The sequence below is a fragment of the Saccopteryx bilineata genome, chromosome 2, assembly GCF_036850765.1.
Source record: "Saccopteryx bilineata isolate mSacBil1 chromosome 2, mSacBil1_pri_phased_curated, whole genome shotgun sequence".
NCBI lineage: Eukaryota > Metazoa > Chordata > Mammalia > Chiroptera > Emballonuridae > Saccopteryx > Saccopteryx bilineata.
In genome coordinates this window covers 148,450,116-148,475,655 of record NC_089491.1, presented here as the reverse complement: position 1 = coordinate 148,475,655, position 25,540 = coordinate 148,450,116, and positions in this window count along the sequence as shown.

Sequence of the window (25,540 nt, the reverse complement as noted above, 5' to 3'; positions counted from 1 at the left end):
AAAAAGATAGGTATCGGTTCTGCCGAACTGGTATGAACCAGCTGAATCCCAATACTGCTCTTACTCATGGGAGGGTCAGTCTTTTTGTCCTATTCAGGCCTTCAACTCACTGGATGAGTCCCAGTCACATTAGGGAAGGCAAACTACTTTACTCAGTTTACCAATTTAAATGTTAACCTCATTCAAAGATAACTAAACAAAAACACCCCAAATAATGTTTGAACAAATACCTGGGCACCTGGTGGCCCCACTCAACTTGACACTAAAATTAACTATCACAGTAGGCAAACTTGCTAAGTAAATTAAAGTGGCATATGACTGTAAGGTATTCATATGAGGAGTTCATGTAGCCTGAGGAGTTCACATAGCCCCTACCCATCAACTACAAGCTGTGGAAAAGAGGGTATTTTTTTCCTCTATCCAGCCATTCATTAATCACTCATATATAAGGCCTATCTTGTACTAGCTCTGCACTTGGCTGAGAGATAAAATAGTAAACAAAGCAATCCCTATCTTCATGGCCATTATCATATGCTGAAGTAACACACATTAATCAAGCATTTACAAATGTAAACATTGATGAGTTGTGCTTCCTGCTATGGAGAAAAATGCCAGAGAAATACCCTTGGACTAGGAGTGGAATGGGGTTGCCAAGGAGGTTTCCATGAGAGAGTGAAGCATAAACTGAGATTGGAGGGTGAAAGGGGCTACAATAGATGAAGAGAGGGAAAGGAATATTTATTCAACAAATATTTAATGAATGCCTCTTCAAGCCTGTCACTGTTCTAGGCAGTTGGGCTAAATCTCTGAAGAAACCAGATAAAAACCTTTTCCCTCAGGGAGCTTACAGTCCAGCTAGGGGAGAGAGACAATAAAGAAAACATAGTAAATAAGTAAATCATATAGCACACTAGAAGATGACGGGTGGTATGGAATGATGTCATAAAGAAAACATAGTAGAGAAGTAAACCATATAGCACACTAGAAGATGATGGGTGGTACGGAATGATGTAAAAAGTAGAGAAGCTTAAGAAGTGTCAGGAGTGTAGGAATTTAGGGCAGTTTAAATAGGACACTCAAATTTGTTCTACTGAGACAGTGGCACCTGAGCAAAGACTAGATAGTGATGGAAGAATGACCACATGGACACCGGCTTTTGTAAATGTCCTAAGACACTTAAGTACATGTAAGATGTGTTTGAGGAAAAGCAAGGAAGCCAGTGGCTGGAGTAGAGTAAGTGGGGCGGGGGAGAAGGCAATAACAACATAATGTGCAAAGCACAGAGCAAAAGCCATTTCGTAATTATCTCTTTTAGTCCTCACAACTCTATAAGCCAGGCACAATTACCTTCATTCTACAGATGACAATGAGGTTCAGAATTATAAAGCATGTGATTCAGAATTCTGTTAATCACAAGTTTCATTCATCCCAAAGACTGCCAGAGATGCTGGAATGTAATGGCTGAAAATATCGCCTCTGGGACCTGACTGTCACAGTTTGAGTCCTGATTCTGTTCATTACAAGCTGTGTGATATTGAACTAGTGATATGACCTTTCTGTGCTTCAGTTTCCACATCTGTAAAAATGGAATGATGATAGTATGAGCTTATAGTGTTTTCATGAGAATTAAATGAATTAATTAATGTGAAGTACTTTTATATTGTGTCTGGCACATAATAATTACTTCAATAGTGTTAGCTATTATATTGAATTCCATTCTAAGTAGTTGCTCAAGCAACTACTGTCATTCTCTTCTCCCAGCAAATGGGAACTGAGTACCTGCTAGCACCTGGGTGCTGGTGATATGGAGACAAATGAGGGGAATTACTGTGAGGTTCTCTAAGACGAGAGGGCAAGCTCTGACCAGGACAGATACCATCCATGGTGGTTACAAAATGATGAATGTAAGCAAGCTACTTAGACTTTGTCATGTTGATAATGGGGGCTTTTAGGCAGTGGAATAAGAAATAAGATTTGATTTGTAAATATTAATATGACAGCAGTTTGGAGGCATGGCCAAGATAAGGGGGAAGGAAAGTTAGAGAAGACATTTCTAGAGTGCCAGGAATAAGAGGAGCGAAGTCTGAATTAGGGTCTAGTTAACAAGAATGCAATGGAAGAAATGCACTGGAGAGACTGCAAGTATACAGACTGACTAGATGAGTGATGTCTGGGAAAGCAAATTATCCTGGATAACTCTTATATTTGTTAGCATAGGAAGCTAGTTAGGTGTTAACAAAAGAGAAAGGAGCAAAACTGGCTAAGCCTGATGAGCTCAGGAAGCTACACCCTCACAGATACTGCAGGGAACTGCTGCATCCTCTGCCAATGGGCCGTTATGTCCCTGCAGAAACAACTGGCCCATCTGCCCAGATTACAGGGTAGGAGGGAACTGTAAGGAGGATATTCCTTGCTGGGGGCGTGCACAGCAAAAGACAAGATGGCATAGCGGGAGGTCCTCCTACCAAGCACAGGCATAGAAGACAGGTGACAAAGCAGAACTTTGAGGAAGGCACAATAGAAGCAAAAATGGTGACCATAAATGGGAGGTGTCTAGTCTGGGAAAATCTTGGGGAAAGACCCAGTAGTATAAGGGCACAAAACCCCGGAAGATCCAGGAAAAGGATTGTATGAAGGAGGGCCCAGCACAACCCAGGGAAAACCCAGGAAACAGGTTGGACAGTTTGAAAGACAGCCTGCTTTTTTCCGAAACACAGAAAATATAGAGAGGATTAGCAGGGACTTTGGGAAATTTACTACTAGAGCCTGTCCCCTCTTTATATCCTTGAAAGCATATTATTTCTTTTCATCCCAATAAATCTTGCTACTGTGCTTAAACTTCTCCCACATGTGTGTCCCTTAAATTCTTTTCTTGTGACTCCACAAGGGCCCATTTTCTCCAGCAACACATTCATGACTTGAGCATCTGACTGAACTGTAGGGTCAGCTACCAGACAGGAAACTGATGCAAACTGTTAAAAAGCCAATTCGGTAGATCAGAAGATGTTGCATTATTGGGTGAGTATGCTAACCTCTAATGGAGGTGCGGTCTGTGCTTGTTTTCTCTCACAACATTGCTACCAGGTAGCATGTTACCCCAAAGGCAAGTCTTAGGCCAAAATCTGTGCAATGCCCAAACACCATAGCAAGAAGGCACAAAAATAGTGCTACACTCACCTGACCAGGCAGTGGTGCAGTGGATAGAGCATCGTAGTGGAATGCAGAAAACCCAGGTTTGAAACCCTGAGCTCACCAGCTTAAGCGTGGGCTCATCTGGTTTGAGCAAGACTCACCAGCTTGAGCCCAAGGTTGCTGGCTTAAGCGAGGGATCACTCAGTCTGCCGTAGCCCCCTGATCAAGGCACTTATGAGAAAGCAATCAATGTACAACTAAGGTGCCACAATGAAGAATGGATGCTTCTCATCTCTCTCCCTTCCTGTCTATCTGTCCCTCTCTCTGTCTCTGTCACATAAAAAAAAATAGTGCCACACGCTGCACCAGGCATCTAACCAGCCCCTCGCAGAAAAGGTTCAGGGGAAGTGATTTTGGTACTTTCTGAGAAAAGGGCAGCTAGCCTTCTGGCTAGGTGACAAGGTCCTGTGTGGAGTGGGGAATGCAGAACCATTGGGACGTTAGCCTTAGGCAATTTCTGGATTCTTATTTTGGGTTTGTGCAGGGGGGGTGGAGACTAAAATATTTCTAGCTGATCACATTTCTTAAACATGTTCATTTCTTTCATAATATTTTTTTAAAAGTGTTCTAATATCTCAGGCTAATTATATACTCTAAAGTCTTACATTTTGACAAGAATAATTCAAATGCTTAGTAACCATCCTTGAAGGTTGATTTCTGATGGGATACTTCAAATACTAAGTAAATCTCCCCTTAGGGCATAGATTAAAATTTGTACTATTTTAAAATTAAAAATACTTCAGACTGTTTATAAAGAAATGTTTTAAAAGTGATCAATATAATAGGAGGTCTGTGGGAAAGTTTTAGACACGGTAAATACAAAATGCTTATGAGGGCCAAGTGGATATGGTTAGCAGGCATTTTCATGTTTAAATCTAAATTTCAAGAGGGGACTTGGCAATGTAAAATTAGGCATCATCAGTACAAAGAGTCTAGATCAGGCGTTCCCAAACTACGGCCCAGTGGGCCGGCATGCAGCCCCCTGAGGCCATTTATCCAGCCCCCGCTGTACTTCTGGAAGGGGCACCTCTCTCATTGGTGGTCAGTGAGAGGAGCACTGTATGTGGCGGCCCTCCAGTGGTCTGAGGGACAGTTAACTGGCCCCCTGTGTAAAAAGTTTGGGGACCCGTGGTCTAGATCAAACAGAGGGACAAAATAAACTGGCCTGAGTCATACCCATATAGCTATGAATTTATTTGCATAATCTACACTGGGTAGCTTGCTTGATTTCCATTCCACATGGATAATAATCACACTAACTACATATATTAACTTATTAATCCTCACAATAACCCTCTGAGGTAGGTGCTATTATTCTACTTATGTAGACGAGGAAACCAAGGTACAAACAGGTTAATGAACTTGTTCAATATCACATAACTTAAATAAAAAGTGGTTCAGAGCCTGTGTCTTTCACCATTAAAATGAAAATTAAAGACCTATTAACAAAGGAGACAAGGTAGGTAAATAAAATGCAGAGACTTGCTGTTTGTTTATTTTTAAAATAGAAAATCAGATTACTCTCTTTAAATAGAGCCGTTGAAATTCTGTTTCTTTCTGTAAATTCCAAACCCATAGTAGAGTTTAATGAAGGTTCTTAAGTAAACAATGTGGTAATTAAAAAGCAGTCTTTTTAAGTGGCTGGTTGAAGGGGAGGGCAGACTATGACAGTAACCAAAGACTGGGCTCCCGGGAAACGGTAACACCCAACTCTCTCTCCGTGAAGGGAATTAGATGTTTGATTTGTCAGCAAGGTCAGGCACCCAGGAGCAACAATATTTGCATAACTCTCACCAGATTGTCCTCCCTGATTGCATCTCTGGGAGGGCTGTGTGTACTCTTCTCTTTGCCATTCGAGGTCTTGAACTAAATTTACAAGTCTCCTGGGGCCACCAGGTAGAGAGGAATAGCCCGTGCCAGCTGCAGCACTGGGTCGCAGTCCTGAATTATTCATGTAGCCTCTGGGAACAAATTCAAGTGGTGTTTTCCCGGGAGACAGACACAAGCACGGGACCGTGTAGTGCCCCCTCCTCCTTAACGTGGTTTCACAGGGTGAGACTGCTCTTCCGGGAGCTGTGCGGATGCCACCAGGGGTGGGACCGATGTCTCACATGCACAAAAAGCCTTAATTTTAGTCCTTTTCTTGTTCTTTCCAGATAATTTTACCCACCTGCATAGAGGGCACACATATAGACCACCAGGGTTCAGCTCTCAGATCCACACTTGCCAGCTGTCACATTTGGAGACATCATGTCATCTCTGCATGTCTTAATTTTTCACCTGTAAATTGAAGATTATAATACCTACCTCAAGCTATTGCAAAGGTTTTAATAGTTCTGAGAAAAAACAATACTAGCTACTACTCTTATTATTAGTAGTAATAGTAGTGATACTAGTAGTACATAGAGCACAAAACTGAGAATAAGGGATAAAACTGAGATAAGGCATTCTTCATACACATTTGTGACACAACTGTTTGTAATACACTATGAGTTAATATATTTTAGAAGTCCCATTATTATTTGACAAACAGGACAGTTATATTGCTCTCTTTATTTTATACACACACACACACATACACACACACACGCACACACACATACACACACACATATATATACACATATTTTTAAATTTGAAACATTTTATTTAAGAAATATAAGATAATTTTTGGACCATAAAATTTTTATAGATCTATTTTGGTCCCTTTTCAATTTTTATATATATCCAGAAGCCTCAGGAAATGGAAGTTGCCAGAGCCACTTACTATTTATAAAAGCTTGATGCTTATCACAATGATTGGCATTAGAGAGAGTCCTAATTTGTATTGCACATGGAATGAGCTGAATATATTTACTTTTTCTTATCTTTTACTATTAGCCAATCTATTGATGAAATATAATGTTAAAATATATCCTTACAGATTGCAAGTATTTTTACTTGTAAAGTTCTTTGAGCTCTAGCATAAAAGATGACACAATTATAATTATAGTAATGTAAGCAATGTATTTTATCAAATAAACATTTAATTTTATGTAAGCTAAATTACTAGTGAAAAAAATGGTTTAAGTGAGCTATGTTCATGGAAACATAATTCTAATATTCAACTGCTGGAAGCTTTAATTACTATTTACTTAAATTTTTTTTTCTGTATTTTTTTGAAGCCGGAAACCGGGATAGACAGTCAGACGGACTCCCGCATGTGCCCGACCGGGATCCACCAAGCAGGCCCACCAGGGGGCGACGCTCTGCCCCTCCGGGGCATCACTCTAGCGCCTGGGGCAGAGGCCGAGGAGCTATCCCCAGCGCCTGGGCCATCTTTGCTCCAATGGAGCCTCTGCTGCGGGAGAGGAAGAGAGAGACAGAGAGGAAGGAGAGGGGGAGGGGTGGAGAAGCAGATGGGCGCTTCTCCTGTGTGCCCTGGCCGGGAATCGAACCCGGGACTTCTGCACACCAGGCTGACGCTCTACCACTGAGCCAACCGGCCAGGGCCTTTATTGAGATCTAAATGATATACAACATTGTGTAAATTTAAGGTATTCTGTTTAGTGATTTTATGTATGTGTGTATTTGCAAAATGATTGCAAAAATATAATAAAGTTAGTTAACACATTTATCACTTCACATAGTTATAATTTTTCTTTGGTAGTGAGAATGTTTTAAATTTATATTTTAAGAAAATTTCAAATATACATTACATTACACCCCCAGGACTTATAACTAGAAGTTTGTACCCTTTGACCACCTGCATCCATTCCCCCCTACTTACCTCTTGCCCCTGGCAACAAGCTATCTCTTCTCTGTTACTGTGAGTTTCTTTTTCTTCTTTAGATTCTACATATAAGTGAGATCATACAGTACTTGTCTTGCTCTGTCTGATTTATATCACTTAGCATAATGCCCTCGAGCTTCATGCATGTTGTCACAAATGCCAGAATTTTCTTCTTTTTTAAGTCTGAGTAATACTCCATGGTATGCATGTGTGTGTGTGTGTGTATACCACTTTTTTCTTAATTGTCTTTATTTTGTAAAACAGATTGAGATTTACAGAAAAATTGAGCAGAAAGTATACCTCCTGTAGACAGTTTCCCTTTCTATTAACATGTAACATTAGTCTGGTACAGTTGTTACAATTAGTGAACAAATGTCAATACATTATTATTAACAAGTCCATAGTTTATTCAGATTTCCCTAGTTTTTACTTAATGTTCTTTTTCTTTTCCAGATTCTATATAGAATACCACATTGCATTCGGTGGTCATGTCTGCTTCCGCTGTTCATCACTGTAACGTTTTCTCAGACTTCTACCTGTTCTCAATGGCCTTGATAGTTTTGAGGAGCACAGGTGACATAGAATGCCCCTCCATTAGAACTTGTCTGATGTTTTTCCCATGGCTAGACTGTAGTTATAGGTTCTAGAAAGGAAGACCACAAAGGTAAAGTGCCATTTTCATCACATCACGTCAACGGTACATGTTTTGACTATGTTAATCATGATTGCCTGGGTGAATAAGGTTTTTCTGGTTTCTCCACTGTAAAGTTACTGTTTTTTTCCTCCCTCCTCACACCGTACTCTTGGGAAGAAAGTCACTGTGCAGAGCCCACAGGGAAGGAGTGAGGAGTCATGTTCCTCCCTTCTTTATTTTTTTTAATTTTTATTAATTTTTAATTTATTGTGCTTACACAAATTCAAGTGTCCCACCGAATATAACTTCCTCACCCCCCACCCCTGTGTCTCTTTCTATCCCCCCTTTGCCCCCTCCTCTTAACCCCCACCCCCCTTTCCTCTAGGTAAAGGGATTAGTGACACTATATATACATGCTCTTCCCTTCTTTAAGGTGGAGCGTCTACATAAATTATTGGGAATTCTTCTGCATGAGAATTTTGTTTTTTCCTCTCTAACCTCATTTTAAGGTCATTCAGCCATTCATTTCTCTTCGCATGAACTCATGGATTTTATGCTTTGGGCTAGAATTCAATACTTTGTTTATTTTGTTGTGCAAATGGTTCCAGCTTTGGCATGGAGCTTTTAAAATTGGCCCCTATGTCCATTTGACATATCCCTTAATGTGGGTTTTTTTGTTTTTTATTTGTTTTTGAGCACTTTCTTATTTTCTGGCACCACAATATGCTCCAAGCTCATCTTGCATATTTCCTCCCCCAGAACGAAAATCAGCCATTTTTCTAGAGAGCCTTTCATAAGAAAATGGTATTAAAATCACAATCTGGGTGCTAAGTGTGCTCATTGTTACTGATGTGTTATTTCAGACTCTCTCAGTTGACAGAACAAAGAAATATATGTTTGTATACTAAACTGTATATGTACATACAGGGTCCTTGGGTTACGACACAGTTCCGTTCCTATGATGGTGATGACACTGGAATTTAGGTGTAAGTCAAAACACACCCTAGTCTAAGTCACTTACGTATCCTAACACAGTTGTAATATCATAATCTAGAACACAAAAAACACAACTAAGTCACAGAAAAAGGAAAAGGACATAAATATACTGTCCTGTTGTAACAGAAAAAATGACAAAAATAAGTGTAAAAAGAAATTCCTTACCATTATTCCTGTGGTCAGCTCGCACACTGGAAGGGGCATTGCAAGGTGGGAGAGAGTGAGCTATTGGGAGGAGGGAGCTGGAGAGGCAGGAGAACCTGTAGAAGGTGCTGGAGATGCTGGGTCAGGTGAAGCAGGATTGTCTAAGGAACATGCAGGAGATGCTGGAGATAATTCTACCTGCACTACAGGTGTTTTTTCTGAAGAAGCAGCTGATGTAGAAGGTACAGGATCTGTTGCAGGCCTCTCTACCTGCTTAAGGGATTATTCTGGGCTAGTCTGGAGCTAGTTTGCCCATGTAGTCCATAAGTATGACACTAAGAGTGTAAGCCAAAACACTCATTATCTCAATTTTTTTAAGTTTTTATAGACGTGAGCATCATCAACTCAAAACATTGTATGTTGATACTGTCATAACCTGAGGACCCCCTATATACCTATAAATATTTCTTTGTAATCATTGGTAGCGATATTAAGTTAAACTGACTTTATCATACTTTTCTCTCCAACTTCAATCTATTACTACATGAATCATTCTAGCCTCTTCCCTTGCTTATCTTTTATTTATTTTGTTTTGTTTTTGTATTTTTCCGAAGTGTGAAGTGGGCGGGAAGCAGAGACAGACTTCCACATGCGCCGGACCAGGATAGACTCTCCACCTGGATAGACCTGCATGCCCAACCTGGGGTGATGCTCAGCCCCTCTGGGACATTGCTCCGCTGCAGGTGGAGGACATGGGGCCATCCTCAGTGCCTGGGCCAATTTTGCTCCAATGGAGCCTTGGCTGCAGGAGGGGAAGAGAGAGATAGAGAGAAAAGAGAGGGAGAAGGGTGGAGAAGCAGATGAGCACTTCTCCTGTGTGCCCTGGCCGGGAATCGAACCTGGGACTTCCACAAGTCAGGCCAATAATCTTCCACTGAGCCAACTGGCCAGGGCTCTTCCCTTGCTCATCTTTTATTTATTTATTTATTTTGTATTTTTGTATTTTTCTGAAGTTGGAAACGGGGAGGCAGTCAGACAGACTCCTGCATGCGCCCAACCAGGATCCACCCGGCATGCCCACCTGGGGGCGATGCTCTGCCCATCCGGGCATTACTCTGTTGCGACCAGAGCCAGTCTAGCGCCTGAGGCAGAGGCCATGGAGCCATCCTCAGCGCCCGGGCCATCTTCGCTCCAATGGAGCCTCGGCTGTGGGAGGGGAAGAGAGAGACAGAGAGGAAGGAGAGGGGGAGGGGTGAAGAAGCAGATGGGCACTTCTCCTGTGTGCCCTGGCCGGGAATTGAACCTGGGAGTCCTGCACGCCAGGCCGATGCTCTACCACTAAGCCAACCGGCCAGGGCCATCATCTTTTAAATTCTTATTTCAACAATGAGAAACCTGGCTCCTCCCATCCCTCAACCATTTACTTAATTGTTCAATTCCAGTGCATGTACTAGCAGTCTCAGAATTGTTAACCTGCAACCCAGTAAGACGCAGTTTTTATATACAATTCTTTTTGTTTGCTTGTTTTACAGACTCCACTCATTACCAAAGTCCACAATCCACTTTAGTAAGGTTGTTTCATTTATATATATTTAATACAATTAGATACTCTTGTCACATTCTTTCCTGAATGATGTTTTCAAAAAATATTTGCATACATTAAGATTCACTCTTTGTCCTATAATGTTCCATGGGCTTTGAGTAGTGTATAGTGTCAAGTGTCCACTATTACAATATTATACAGAACAGTTCCATGCCCTGAAAATCCCTGTGTTTTACGTATTTACCCCACTGCCACACACACATCTGAATCCCTGGCAACCACTTACATTTTACTGTCTGTGTAGTTTTACTTTTTCCAGAATATCAAGTACTCAAAATAATTTAAATCATACAGTCCATAGCCTTTTCATACTGACTTCTTTTACTTAATAATATGCACTTAAGATTCTTCCATATCTTTTTTGTAGTAGGCTATCTCATTTATTTTTATTGTTGAATAATATTTTATTGTATGGCTGCACCAGTTTATTTATCTATTCACCAATTGAGGATATCTTGGTAGCTTCCAGTTGGGATTATGAATAAAAGTACTATAAACATTCATGTGTAAATCTTTGTGTGGACCTAAGTTTTCAAATCAATTGGGTAAATGTCTAGGAATGTTATTTCTGGAACATAGGTCATGATTAACTTTGTAAGAAACTTATAAAGTACCTTCAGTGTCTGTATCATTATACATTCCCACCAGTAGTAAGTACGAGCTCCTGTTGCCGCTCATCCTCAGCATTTGATATTGTGACTGTTTTTTTTCTTGCATTTAACCATTCTTATAGATGTTTAGCATTATCTCCTGGTTGTTTTAATTAATTTTCAATTCCTTAATGACAAATGATGATAAATATCTTTTCATATAGTACTTGCTATGTGTATATCTTCTTTGGTGGCTGGATATTTTGTTCATTTCTTTCTCACTGGGTTGTTTTCTTAATGTTCAATTTTAAGAGTTCTTTGTATATTTTGATACCATACTTTTACAGACTTGTATTTTGCAAATATTTTCTTCCTGTCTGTGGCTTTTCTTTTCATTTTCTTAACAATGTATCTTGCAATGAATAAGTTTTTAATTTTGATAAAGTCTTACACTTAATTTTAAAATAAATTTTGTTTTCCGTGTTGTGTCTAGACAGTCATTGCCAAACCCAAGGTTATCTAGATATTTCCTGTTATTATAAAGAAGTTTTATAGTTTTTCATTTTATATGTAAATTTATGTTCTATTTTGAGTTGATTTTTTGTGAAAGGTATATGATTTATGTCTAGTTTCATTTTTTGCATATGAATGTCAATTTTTTTCATCACCATTTACTGAAAAGACTATCCTTTCTCCATTGTCAAAGATTATTTGGCTATTTCTGTTGGTCTATTTCTGGACTCTCTTATTCCATTATATTGACCTATCTGTCTATCTTTCTCCCAATATTGTGCTGCCTTGAGTACTGTAGCTTCATAATAAGTCTTGAAGTTTAATAACTTGAAGTTTTCTAATGTTATTCTTTCTGTTCAGGATGTGTTTGCTATTCTGGGCCTTTTGCTTTTTCATGTAAACTTTAGAATTAGTTTGTCAATATCCACATAATAGCTTGCTAGGATTTTGATTGGAATTGAGCTGAATACATGTATAGATTAAGTTGGGGAGAACTGAGATCTTAATCATACTAAATTTTCCAGACCCTGAAATGAATTCTCTCTCTGTTCATTTATATGTTCTGTGAAATTTTTCTTATCAGGGATTTTTAGTTTTCTATGTATAGATTCCTACATATTTTGTTAGATTTACACCTAAATATTTCTCTCTTTTTTTGGTGTTATTTAAACGGTAGTGTGTTTTTATCCCAAATTCCAATTGCTTATTACTGTTATAGAGGAAAGCAGTTGACTTTGATATACAGAGCAATGACCCATCTGCCCAGGACTCTCCCGGCCTTCTGTCCTGGTGCCAGCGAGTCCTTGTCCCTGGACTCACACCAGCACTCCCTGCTCATGCCCCACCTCCACTCATAGACCAGTGATGTGGTCCTGGGACCTTCTGCTTCAGAATACCTGTGCTGTTTGTTTAAAAGTGCATGTCCTACGTATGGGAACTCAGTACTTTTTGTTCAATTTTGTTGTGAACCTAATACTGCTCTAAAAAATAAAGTCTGTTTAATAAAGAAAAAAATAGGTGCATATCCTATTGACTAGGTCCTGAGTCAGGATCTTAGAGGTTGGGGAGTACAATCCATGACTATAAGTCCCTCTTGCTCCTGTTCCGCCACCGCCATCATCCTGGCCCTTAGATGCACTTAAATTTTATTGCCATCACTCTTAGAGTAGACGTTTAATAAACCACTAAATTAAACTGAATGTGAGTGTATAATGTGCAATTCAAATGTACCAAATAAGTATATACTTTCATCATGCTATAAGGAACAAAAAAATAAAAAAGATGTGATCTATGTCTTTAAAACATTCACAATTTAGTAGAGCTAACAGAATAAAACAACTAACTAAGATGCTTATTAAGCTCAGATAATGTAAGAACATAGTAACAGGAGCTGGAATGATTACTTCTAATGAAAGGGATTAGGAAAAATTAGTGGAAATGGTGACATTTACATTAAGCTTTGAAGAATGGAGAAGGAAAGGTGTGTGTTCCAGGGAGAGGAAACCCCAGGAGCAATATAAATGACCTTGGCAGTGATTGGCATGCATGTATGGCAACTATGGGGACCTGGGAGGCGGAGGTGACTCGTACGCACTTCAGCTAAGCCCTGGGACACCAGAAGTAAACTGGTGCTAGACTGTGACAGTCCTTGCATTCCAAATTAAAGAACTCAATTTTATTCTGCTAAAAGGAAAAATGGGAGAGGAGTTATTGAAAATTTCTGAACAGTGGGTGACATGATTACCTTGGTGAAATATTATGGCAGAAATATAAAAGGAAAGACTGGGATGAAAGACAGTTGGGGGGCTGTGGCAATAATCCATGTGACAGATAAAAAAGACCAGTCTGGATGAGTAGCCAGGGGGTTTCTAGAGAAGAGGAAGTCACTTAGAAAGGTTTAGATTTTCTGTCAGTAATGTCAAAGCTGATGCTGAGGTTTCTAGCTTGCATAAGTAGATGAGTGGTAATAATAACCAAATGCAAACAGACTTAAGCCAATTGGACAACACACTCCTCTTTGGCACTTTTATAAATAAATAAAGTCTCTAAAAGTTTGAGATGATGGAGGTTGTACAATAAAGGCAGGTTGTTATAAAAAAAAAAAGTAGGTCTTAGACCAAATTCCGCCGACACTTAGACATTTATTAAATACTTTCTCAGTAGGCATAAAATGGTGCATTTTGTCTGTCCTATAATCTTATTAACATCTCATGTCTCTGTTATATTAGGAGACTTAACACAACTTGCATGAAATATGCACCGAAGGCAAATTGAACAATATTTTAGAGGCAAGGTGTGGTCACCTTTCCAGTAACAGTCAGCAAACCAGGATTCTTTGATCTAGGGGCTAGAGCCAGAAAATCCTCTAGGGATTAGATCTTAAGTGCCTCCTTTAAAAGCACAAGACACAGGACTTGCTAGATTCTGGTTCATGCAAAAATGGGAATTAGCATTAAAATATCATTATAACTTGACTATCAATTTTTACCAATGAGAGCTCATTTCTGCCATTCATTATACTATGTAGTAACATCAAATCAGAGATCCACATAGCTAGAACACTGTAGAAAGTACTTGTAGTGTGGTCTTTCTAATCTAATGTTAAAACTTGCTAGCTGACCCACCTAGAAATGAGAGTTTTTATTAGACAACTTACTACCCAAGAACGTATGCTTAATAAACATGCACACATTTGCATTCCTTTAAGTTGAAGGGTATTTTAAAGTAATTTTTATATCTTATAATACCAAGTGCTAAAGTACAAAAAGAGGAATGGTTTTGAGGAAAAAATAGTAATTTGCTTACGTGAATCCCAACGTTGTACAAAAAAATATATAGCTGTGCAAAATAGACAGATGTTTGACCATCAAAAACACTCTGTGTCTAACTTTGCTTAAATTCTTTGCTTTTCTTTGGTGCCATGTAAAATTCTCTGCCAATAGAAACATATAGCAAAAGCTAAAAGCAGTTTTCCATCGGTATTTTTGTTACAATCTGCTTGAGAAAATTGGTTTTCCAAGGAGTAAACCAGTAAGATCATATCAGAGCAAAGACTGGCCAAAGAAACAATACATTCCAACATGTATGAATTTTAAATATGCTAAATTATCACAGAATCCTGCAGGAAATTAAATGAATATAATATGTTGGAAGTAAAATTTTATCCAGTGAAACTAGACTTCCTCACCTTAAGTTCTAAGAAATGCTACAAGCAAGACATGAAAATCAATTTTGTTTGGAGGACCATGGTAAAGCACACAATGACAGCCAACAGCAGCAGCAGCAACAACAACAAAAAACCCTGCATCTGAAGTCTTTCACTGATCTCTCCTTGCCATATGTCTTGCTGTCTGTCTATCCTCCTACCATACTGCTTGCATGAAGTCTAGGTGTAGATTTCAGATATATAGAACTATGTATCTACAGGTAACATATATTACATTGCCCCTCATTTGAATTTGGCTATACCCCTTACTGGTTCAGCAACATTGTCCCTGTTCCTGACCTACTCTTATACTCAGCTTCTTAGTCTGCAAAAAGGAGATAGTTGTGTCTATCAAGACTCTCTATAGGGATCAAACAACCTAATATGGGTAAAGTGTTTAACAAAGAGTCGGACACACAGTAAAGCACTTAGTATTTGTTAACTGTTACCATTGCAGCACAAATCAGGGAAGGCTGAACTCAAAAACATTGTGGCAAGAGAACAAACTTCTGTGTTTTCTTTGTTGGGAAGAGCCATCCATTTACCTTGTAGCAGGGCTTCGGGGTTCAGGTAAGATCTGAAGGAGTAGTTCTTGTTCTGTAAAGGTAAGACTGATTTCCCTTGAGGCAGAAGGAGTAGGACATTTGGTGGCCTGACAAAGAAAAGCCTTCTCAACAACCAGTAGGATGTGGAAGAGGTTAAATATGGGGCCAATAAGCCTCCTACAAGAAAGAGAGACATCGCCTCTGTTGAGGTTCAGGATTATCCGAAAATCTATTATGGATTCCCATGATTTCAGTTAGTCATTTGGCAGGAAGAAACAAGGGCCCTGTTAACTAAAAATAAAAAGCCAAAATGAGAGGCAGCAAGATCTTTGGGATCAAAATGAATTGTCATTCTGAGAGCCCCGAGGCAGAACCCCAAATCCCAAGCAGTGGCTCCAATCCCAGGGTGAAGGCAAGGGGTTTATGAGAAAAGAAAGGGAATAATTTACATGAATAGAAGATAAAAATTTCTACTGGTGCTGACAAGCTGAGTTACTCTTTTGCTACACATGGCTGGCTACCGAATCTGTCTTCAGAAAGAGAGTCCATAATTGTTAGTTTTTATGGTCTGATGTCTCCTTTTCTGGTTGGCCTCACCAAACAGTTGTTTGTAGGACAATGTTGGTTTGGCCCAGTCCAAAACTTATTTGCCCAGTTCAAACCTTCCAAACATTCAAGGAGCAAGACATGTAAGCAGTTCTCTTGGAATGTCTGCTCTGGCTTTATTTTAAAATGGCTCCACTTATGTCAACTTTTCATAGCCCCAAAGGGGTGAGTTATATGGAAATGAAGAGTTGGGCTCAACACCAACAGTAAAGTTGATCTGGGGACAGGGCTGCTTTCAGTCCTTTGTCACCAAGACTAGAGGACTCCCTAGACCCAGCGTACTGCTCATGCATGGAGGATGAACTAAGAGTCTACATGTTGGGAATTCAAGGGTGGAATATCCAGTATATATTTACTGAAGGTGAAATTTAAAACAGAGACCTTTATAAGACATGATTTAGCCACAAAGGGGCCAATGAGCCCATCAATCAGACCTGCTTTATAAGGAAGCACATTAAGGAACTCCTTAGATTTAATCTGTTACCACCTCATCGGTGAAACATTGTATACTCAGAAGATCTAATCATCACCTTACCACATGTTTCACTCTGTGTGTGACTGTGTGTGTGTGTGTGTGTGTGTCTACAAAGGCATTTTTGTTTATAGATTCTTGAAATGAATGACAAAGTACTTATACCAGTCTTTGCTTGGTTTCGTATAGTGACTGCTATTTTGGTGTGGAACATGGTTTTGCAAAACAAAATAAAATAAAAGCTCCATAACACACTACGTGGAGTTGCCCACACTACTTGCTGATGTCCCTCTTGTCTACCTAGCAAGACAATTTGGTATCAGTTTGGCTCCCGTGGAAGCACTGCTCGCCCTTTCTTCCCAGGGCCACACGGGGGTGGTACTGATGGAGACTCCTTGCATAACCATCCAGGAATGACTGTCCAGTTATTGCCATGTCGTCCCTTATGATTCTAGAATAAATAAATTCTCACCAGCCATGAATTATCAGATATTTCTGCATCTGTTCAACAAGGATAATATTATTAATAGTGCAGTAAACACAGGACTGCATTTGTGGATCTATTGTTTTTGTTCCTTCACTAATCTTCTATATTTTGCTTTTTGGCCTCAAGATGCTAAAATAAACATGTAATTTGCATAAAAGAAGATATCTGATCCAATATTCCTTAATTAATGTAATTCTTTGAAGGGTATCCCAATATCCTTGGAAAGTCTTTGAGCACCTAGGCAGAATGAGGAAAGAGCTCACTGCACTTGTTTAGGAATTCCTGTTTATAGCAGTGTCTCTCTGAAGTATGTTACTAAGTATCCCCACAGCTTCTGGATAGCCCCTGGGCTCACAGAGAGATGGTGGGAAGGTTTGGGATGAAACATTGTTTTTGCTGTCTTAATGAGCACAATTAACTGAGTTTGCTGAAAAATCTCTCCAAATTAGGACAGATAAAACATCTTTTGCAGTGTGATATGTTTTCAGCGGGCAACTCTGGTTTCTTCCTGTAGAGACTGCTTACCAGCTTCCCTGTTAAGAGTTTATTCCCAGTTAAGTTTTTGACTTGATGCCTCAACCTCAACAGTGCCCTGAAAACACAGACACAGGAGCTTAGGAAGCAAAGTCAGGCTAGAGCCTCTATTTTTTTTTCCGCTAGGGTGTCCAGTGATGGAGGCCGATATCAACTGCTTAGCCATTTTGTCTGCTCGGTTGTTTAACTGCTTGCTCTTTCATGGTGACTGGTTTCTTGTGAGCACTAACATGTGACACAAAGACCTGATGATCATTCCCCTGTGTTGGATCATATGCTTCCACCACCCGACTAGGCTGCCAGGCCACTTGCCACAGTCCTAAGTCCATATATATTCTAACCTGGGTTACTTTTCTTTCCACACAATGTATCTGACCAGGTAGACCAGCCAAAGCACTGCCCCTTGGGAAAGGTGTCTTTTTCCAATGTCTTTTAACACCTCCCTGAATAAGCCATAGGACAGTTGCTGTCCACGTTCAGCTGGTGCCCACATACCAGGGCAAGCTATCCACATACCAAGCCTGGGGTTTTTTTGGTCTATTTTGGAGCTGCCATGTGTCCACAGGTATGAGTGAGGGAAGTACACTATTATCATAGAGCTGATGCTGTCTTCGTGCAGGCTGTTATAACAAAAATACCATAGACTGCATGTTAACAATAAACATCCCTCACATCTCTGGAGGCTACAAAGTTAGAAATCGTGGTGCTGACAGATTTGGTGCCTGGCGAGGGCTGGCTTCCAGGTCCACAGACAGCCATCTTCTTGCCAGGTCTTCACCTGTTGGAGAGACTGGCTCTTCATCTCCTTCTGAGGACACCTATTCCATCATGGGACCCTACTCCCCAAACCACATCCGAAGCTAATCACCTCCCAAAGGCCCCACCTCCAAACATCATCACATTGGGAATTAGGCCTCAACATATACATTTTAAGAGGCTACAAACATTCCATCCATAGCAGATGCCATGGGCTGGGAGGAGGCCAGTGGGATCTGGCCAGCGTGCCCATGCAGCTTACTCGTGCTCTCTGGTCCCGCTTGTGTTTGATACCAGATGTACTGCTTCCTTCTTGCAATGACTAATGCTGGGCCTACCCAGCCTTATGCCTGGCATTGACGGAACCCAGCCCATGATGAGCAATTGAGCCGTATGGTCGTGTGGTGTCCCATCTCTGCCAGGGCCTAGTTCCACATTAGAAGCTGTTGTTCAAAAAGCATTCTGTTGCAGATGGCATGGCTTTGCTCCAGAAACCCATGGGCCTGTGTTGTGATTCTCTCAGTGGGGCACGGCACAGGCTCCCCTCAGCCTTTTTTCCTCACTACCAGGGCTTCCAAACCTTCAGAGTCCACTGACCCTGTGTCCTAAGTGGTGACAGAGTTGCTTGCCTCTCGTCTTTGACGTCCCGAAGAGTCCCCTCCCTCCTGTCTAGGCTTAAACTCACTTGAACCGGGAAGCCTTTCACATCACCTGGTACAGGGGCTGGAGCTGTGTTTCCACGTGTAAAATGCAGCCCACTAGGCCTTGTGCTTTCTTTTTTGTGTTAGGAGGTGCAAGGTGTACTCATTTTGAGGGGGTGTTTCAGTATGTTCACAACCACTGGACCTTTAGAACTGTTATAAATGTGTCAGGCCTCTGAATTTTCTCAGGGCCCAGATCCTGACTTATGGGACACATTTCTCTTACCAAGACCCTCGGTAGGCCAGCCATCTCTTACCCAATTCCTCCTATAAACTTAACATCACTGATAGAATGAACCAAGTTGAAATTCTGTCCAGATGACCCAGATTTCTTTGAACTGAGCTTTGACTAAAGTCAGGTGAGTTATCCTTGGGTAGCATTATAAATAAATGTTTTTGTCTGACCCATGTGAATGCAAATGGCTATTGATACTCATTTCTGGTGAAGATAGCAAAGAATGTGTTTGTGTTGCTCCAGGAAGGGCGTGCCCCTGGGGAAGGTGGCTCTCTGGAGCTGAGGCCAACCCTGCGGAGCTGACAGCCAGTGGTGTCCATTGATGACGTCCCACACAGCTGGGCAGCGTGTCCTCTCTAGGGATCTGAGCACTTCTCAAGTGCACCACGAGTCACTGAGGAGCTTTTTATAGGTGTTTTTGTTTGTTTGTTTGTTTTATAACTCTTATAGAACTGAGATTCTTTATTTTTTCCTTAAAAATAAAACAAAATAATATAGACCAAAGCCAGAACTGAGACACATGATAGCTTTCCTACATTGTATAGTTATCTGTACATATGAGCCCAGACATATGTGCCCCTTTTGAAGAGTGGTGCATAGTTCACTTTGTTATATGAGTTGACATCTTTGGCACTTTCAATCCTTGCAAAGATCTGAGTTATAAGATCCTCTTCTGGGACCTTAACCTGGATGGCCCAACCTAATTGGTCACCATTTCCTTACTGTCAATGGTGAGCACACAAAATTAAAATCCTAGTTAAAACAGGCCCATTTGGTGAATTATCCTCACATAAGCAAGTGGTGAATAATTTTGTCCAATTGTAGAGAGGAAACCAAAGTCAGCAAAGTCAAGGCCAAATTGACTTAATCATCCTGCTCTACTGATGGCACCTTGACATCTATTCTTTGTCAGAATGACTTTTAAAACATTGCTATACCAATAACACCATTTCTTACCTAAAATTCTGTAGCGGTTTCCTGTTATCTTCAGAAGGAAGTGCGAAGTCCTCAACATGGTCACCAGGCCCAAACCTGCTGACCCCTGCCCAGCCCCCAGCCCTCCCATCTGAGAGAGGTACTGGTGTTATTGGAGGACCTTGCAGAACAGTAGAAAGATACACTTTAGCCACATGATAACACAAATAACCATGCAGTTATAGTTAGGAGGAGCAGGGACATCACTTCTGTCTTTTTTTTAAGGTAGCCTGTTTTAAAAGCAAATGCAATCTTTTCTGCCTCAGAATGACATTAGTCTCTGGCATTATTTCAGTACGTTTTTGTTTTTCCCCCCACAAACATGTCCTTATATCTCTGGGTTCAGCTTTCTTCAGTCACTAGGGGCTCCTGTAAAACTCTAGACATGTTCTCAGTGTTTCATTCTCAGCAGTGAGGTCCAGTCCCATAAGCTGGCTTGTTTGGTGAGGGGTCAACAGGGAACATTCAAGTGTTACTTCCCTCTGAGGGCGGGTCAGGTGGCAGGGCTACAGCGCAGCCTGGGGTCTCATAGGCAGTCCAGTTCTGCTGGTATCCTGCCATGAACCCCACACCACTTGAATGGAGGCCCGGTGACCCACAAAATGCAAGCTGGCCAGTATCCCAACCTGGGCTGTCCCTGTGCTCTCCAATGGAACCCCCCCCCCCCACTGCTCCCTGCTTCACATTGGTCGAGTCCTCTGGAACCCTGACAGCACCTTGAGGGCTTGAGCAGGGTCTGCTGACGCACCTCCTCCCACCCTAGACCTCTTGGATAAAGAGCATTTTCTGCCTTCTTGACCCTTTCAAATGGATGAACCGTGTAGAGAAATTAAACCTTTGGCCCTGGCTCCTCAATGTCCAGGTTTATTACCCTTTTATTTTTGAACTTGGGCTATGACAAGTCCTAAATATTTAAATCCTTAGGTTTCAAAAAGAAAATCTATTCTCTGTCCTTTAGAAAGGACAACACGAAGTGGGACTGGGGGCAGGGATGGGGGCCGTGGAGTAAAAAAAATCTTACTTCACTGCCTTGGGGTAAGAGGTGACTGATGATAAAATGCCCACGAGGTAGAAAGAGGGGACGCGAGACTTGTATGTCTCTCCTGATGTTCGCTCTCCCTACAGCCGTGGTTCCGGGCGGGCTCTCGCTGGCAAGGCTGGCTTGGACGCTGTCCCTGAGAACCCACACTATCGATTCACTCAGGGCTGGGAGCCAGGTTTCCCTTCCAGCCCATACAAAACTAATCAAATTAATGGATGCTGCTGCTGGTTTTCATCAAAGGCCATTAAAATATAACTCTTTCATGAATAATTCTAAACACTGACTCAAAGCGATTGATTACAAGAACTACATATTTCTAACGGGAGGAATAATTGATGTTTTCAAATGTAAATCGGCTTCTAAGGAATTCTCAAGTTGGAAAAGTACAGCTGGAATCACAGTTCATTTGAGTTTTAGAGCCTCTGCTTTGTGTTTATTTTCCAATTTTGGTTTTCAGGGAGCAACCTACGAAATCCTATAAACCTGTTTCATCCTTTCATTCTGTCCAGTCCTGCCCGCGAATCCCTGGAGAGCACGTAAACACCTACGAGCTGCTCACGAAGCTGTGTAGAACGTGGTCGTATATTCACTTCCTTCTGGAAGCCTGGCATCTCAGGATCCGCAGCCAGTCCTCTGGTAACTGCTCTCGCAATCAGTCACAGTCAGCTCACGCAAACCAGTCTGCAGAGGAGGAGCCGCCAGTCAGGCGGGGATACAGCTCCGCTGTCAAGGGGATTAGACCGACGGGCTTCGGCTGCTGCTCTCGTTTGCGGCGCTTGTTTCAACTGCCTCATGAGCTGCGTCTGGGTTTGGCTCTTAGTCCCTATTTGAGCCTTCCTTACTCGAGGAAGAGTGTGTACACATTTTTTTTTCTGGCTCAGCTGTGGCATTTTCTTTTAATTCGATTTTTTTCTCTTTTAATTCAAGTTTTAAAATTTGCTATCCTTACCCCTTGTTAACTTTGTGTGCCAACCTGTGGGGACCACAGGTGCCCAGGTTGTAACTCACTGTGTCAGTAAGAGTGTTTTCAGGTGAGATTAGCATTTGAATTAGTAGATTGTCCGCCCCAGTGTGGCTGGGTAGAGAACAAAAGGCAGAGAGTGGAGAAACTCCTCCCGTTTTTCCTGCCTCACTGACTGGGCTGGAACAGCTTACTTTACCTTCTCCTTCTTTGGAACTGGGATTTGTATTATTGGTTCCCTTGGTTCTCAGGCCTTTGGACTCAGACTGAACTATATTAATACTTTCCTGGGTCTCCAACCCTCAGAGACTTGATGTGGGATTTCTTTGCTTTCATAACCTTGTGAAACCTAGTTGGGTATGTATTTTGTAAATGCTCTTTTGTCTAGAAATTCCGCAAATTGTTCCTTGTCCATTGCAGGCGCAGAGCTGAATGACATTTTCCTTTGCAGTTAATCGGGCACTGCAACACAGCCTGGTCAATGGAGTGCAGAAAGTGATGTATGCCATTTCCAGGTCTGTTCTCAAACTGTCTCTAGAACCTTCCTCATCATCTCTTCCCTCACCAGCCACAGATGCACAACCACTTGTTGGGATATGTCAGAATCCCCAAGTCGCTGAAGGGCAGGCCACCCAGTGGATAGCCAATTCAATTGCAATATGAGAAAGCAATGGACTTTTATTGTTAAGACATTGGGAATTTGGAGTTAAACACACTCATTAAAAACCACTGGTTAGCAATAAGTGGCCACTGAAAAAGTTAAATAATATGATCATATTTAGACTCTAGAAAGACTGTTCTGGTGAAAGTGTGGAAAATAAATAGCACTGGACAAAGCAAGAGTTGGGAAGACCAGTTAGGACTACATTGCAGGCACCCCAGCAAGAGATGGTGAGGTCTCTGCATGGTGGTCATCGATAAGGACAGACACGGAACTACGTGTGATCTATTACCACTGGAGACAACTTGCATTGTGTAAACGCAGAGCCTCCCAGTTTGTTTGGAGCTCTATTGCTCTTCCAATTCAAATTCAAGAACATTATAGCAATTTCACCATTATCAACTCTAAAAAGTAATTGTTACAGTGGTCTTTCTTGACCTGGTTAGTCACTTTCTTTCCTATTACACTTTTTGTTTAGTCAACCATGAAAATTTTTAAAAGTATGCTTAGGTTTAAGTCAAATTGGAATGTCTAGGTAAAATAATGTATTCAAAAATATATACATCTATAAACTGAATGGAAAATGACAATACTGTTTGAAAATGTGATTTTATAAAGCACCATGGTTTGGCCAAGGAATTGCCTTGAATCCATGAAATACTGTACTAAGGTGGCTTTTCTTAAAAGACGGGGCCGGGGCGACATCTGATTCACAAGTGGCTTTCTCAGCTGCATCCAAATACAGCCAGGGAGATCAGAAAGTGCAGGGCTCAGGTGTGTGTGTCGACCCCCCTTTAAATGCGGATGATACTAGCACCTTCACATCAGGACTTTTGAAAGTTGATGGATTACTGGCACAATGCGAACGTCTGAGGAGAGAAGCCGGTAGAGAACCATGAAAGGAAGGCAATCATTTACGAACTCTAGAGCAGAGGAAACCTTGAGGAATAAATCCCGCCAGCAGTTCGAGGGATTATAGACATTGATTTTAGACAATTTAGCCACTTGCTTTAAACTAGGGGATCTGAACTTCTGTTAAAAGTGAGAAAGGATTGCACAGGAGCTTGTAGAGTTCAAAACAACTGCAGCGCAGGGAGACAGGAAATGGGAAGCTAACAGCCTAACCACGTTCAACGGCAGCATGGCAGGGAGCTGCTGGTGGGGGTCAGCACCGCAGGGTGGGTGCCCCAAGTCTGCACAGCTTGCTGCTGTGCACAGCGTGCTTTCACACACAGACGATCCTCTTCAAAACTCTGGGAGGTAGCCCCACTTCAGGGAGGAAAAACTAGGGCTCACAGTGTCCAAGGGATATGTGTTTAAGGCTTGTGCTTGTCCTATCACAGCACAACTAGCTCACCTTGGTAATGATTTAAAAAAATAGTAATACATTTTCGATGGTCACTTCAATATCGAGTTGTCTCTGGAGCCTATATTTGAATGATGACTTCTAAAACCAGCCATTTGCTAATCATTCTCTTCCTTGCTTGAATATTTGTAACTGCCTATTCCCCTGTTGACATTTCCCTGGGGATGTTTAAAACATGCAGGGACCCATTCTTTTCCTTCCCAAAGGGAAGGAAAATTGTGGGGGAAACCAGTACCAATGCCGAAAATTGTATTAAGACAAATCTGTGTTGTGGTTTTATAAATGTAGCTTAAATCAGAACACCTGGCAATGAATGAATACTTCTGCCGTTTAATTCAATCTTATCTGTTTTAATCATATGCTTTAACTTGTAAATTGCATCCAGACAGCTGTTAGAAATTATTTAAGTGAGGATCCTGAATAATGAGAGTTGTTAGATCTCAGGCATCTTAAGTTTTTATAACTGCTTCTCATCAAAGACCATGATTCAGATGGACACTCTAGGTTACATGGATGTTTATGAGCAGTAAGGAAAATGGGACTTTGGAGTCAGACAAGCCTGGTTCAAGTCTTAACTCTGCATTTGCCACCTTTGTGATCTTCAGCAAGTTAATAAACCTCTCTGACCCTCAGCTTCATTGTCTGTAAAGGAAAATTAACTCTACTTACTTTCAATGGTTAATGTGAGGATTAAATGAGATGGTTTGTTTGCTCAGAGCAAATACCTATAACGGTAACGTAAGCACTGAGCAAAGATCTGACTAGAATGAAAACATTTGTATTAGGGTGAGGAGCATCTATAAATGGGTTTTGTTCCTATATTTCTCAATTATAAATTATAGTGGTTTTTCTCAATAACACAGGCAAGACCTCAGAAAGTGGTATTAAGGAACTTAATACTGTATGAAAAACCATTGGAGGACAGAGGTAAGAAATAAACCTGGGAAATACATTATGTGTTTTACATTCTCTAAAATAAAATAAGCTGCTGTCTCACATTAAGTTAAAACAATATCAGGGTGTATTACACATATTACATTAGTAATAATACTGTGCACTTGTTTCTCACTAAAAATTTTCAGAATATTTATAGCCAAAATATCTGCAAGATATTTTTGGTTACCAAGATGCCAGCTTTCTATGCCAATGATGTGCCCACACACAGACTTTGCCCCCATGTTTGTTTTCCTATCAAGGGGGTTCCAGTTTCTCTGAAGTAAGTACTGGTTTTTGTCTTGATCTTCTCATGTTGCCTACTGTTGGGTAAATTAGTTTGTAAAATATGATTTTTGAGTTTGCTCACTTTCATTGTTAAAAATGGTGCTGCCCACGTGAATGGCACTGTCCAAGTGAAACTGCAAATTACCTTCCTGCTTGGGAAGGGCTATTGTTATGCTAACGTTGCTGGAAGAGGGGTTTTTGTGGGCCCAGGTAGCTTTAAAGGAGGAGGAAGAAGGAGGAAAAAAAAAAGAAGCCAAGATGGAAGGGAAGGAGAGAGAAGCCAGTTTTGCAAAGTAAGAAGCCATGTTGGCAGATGGGGAACCAGAGGT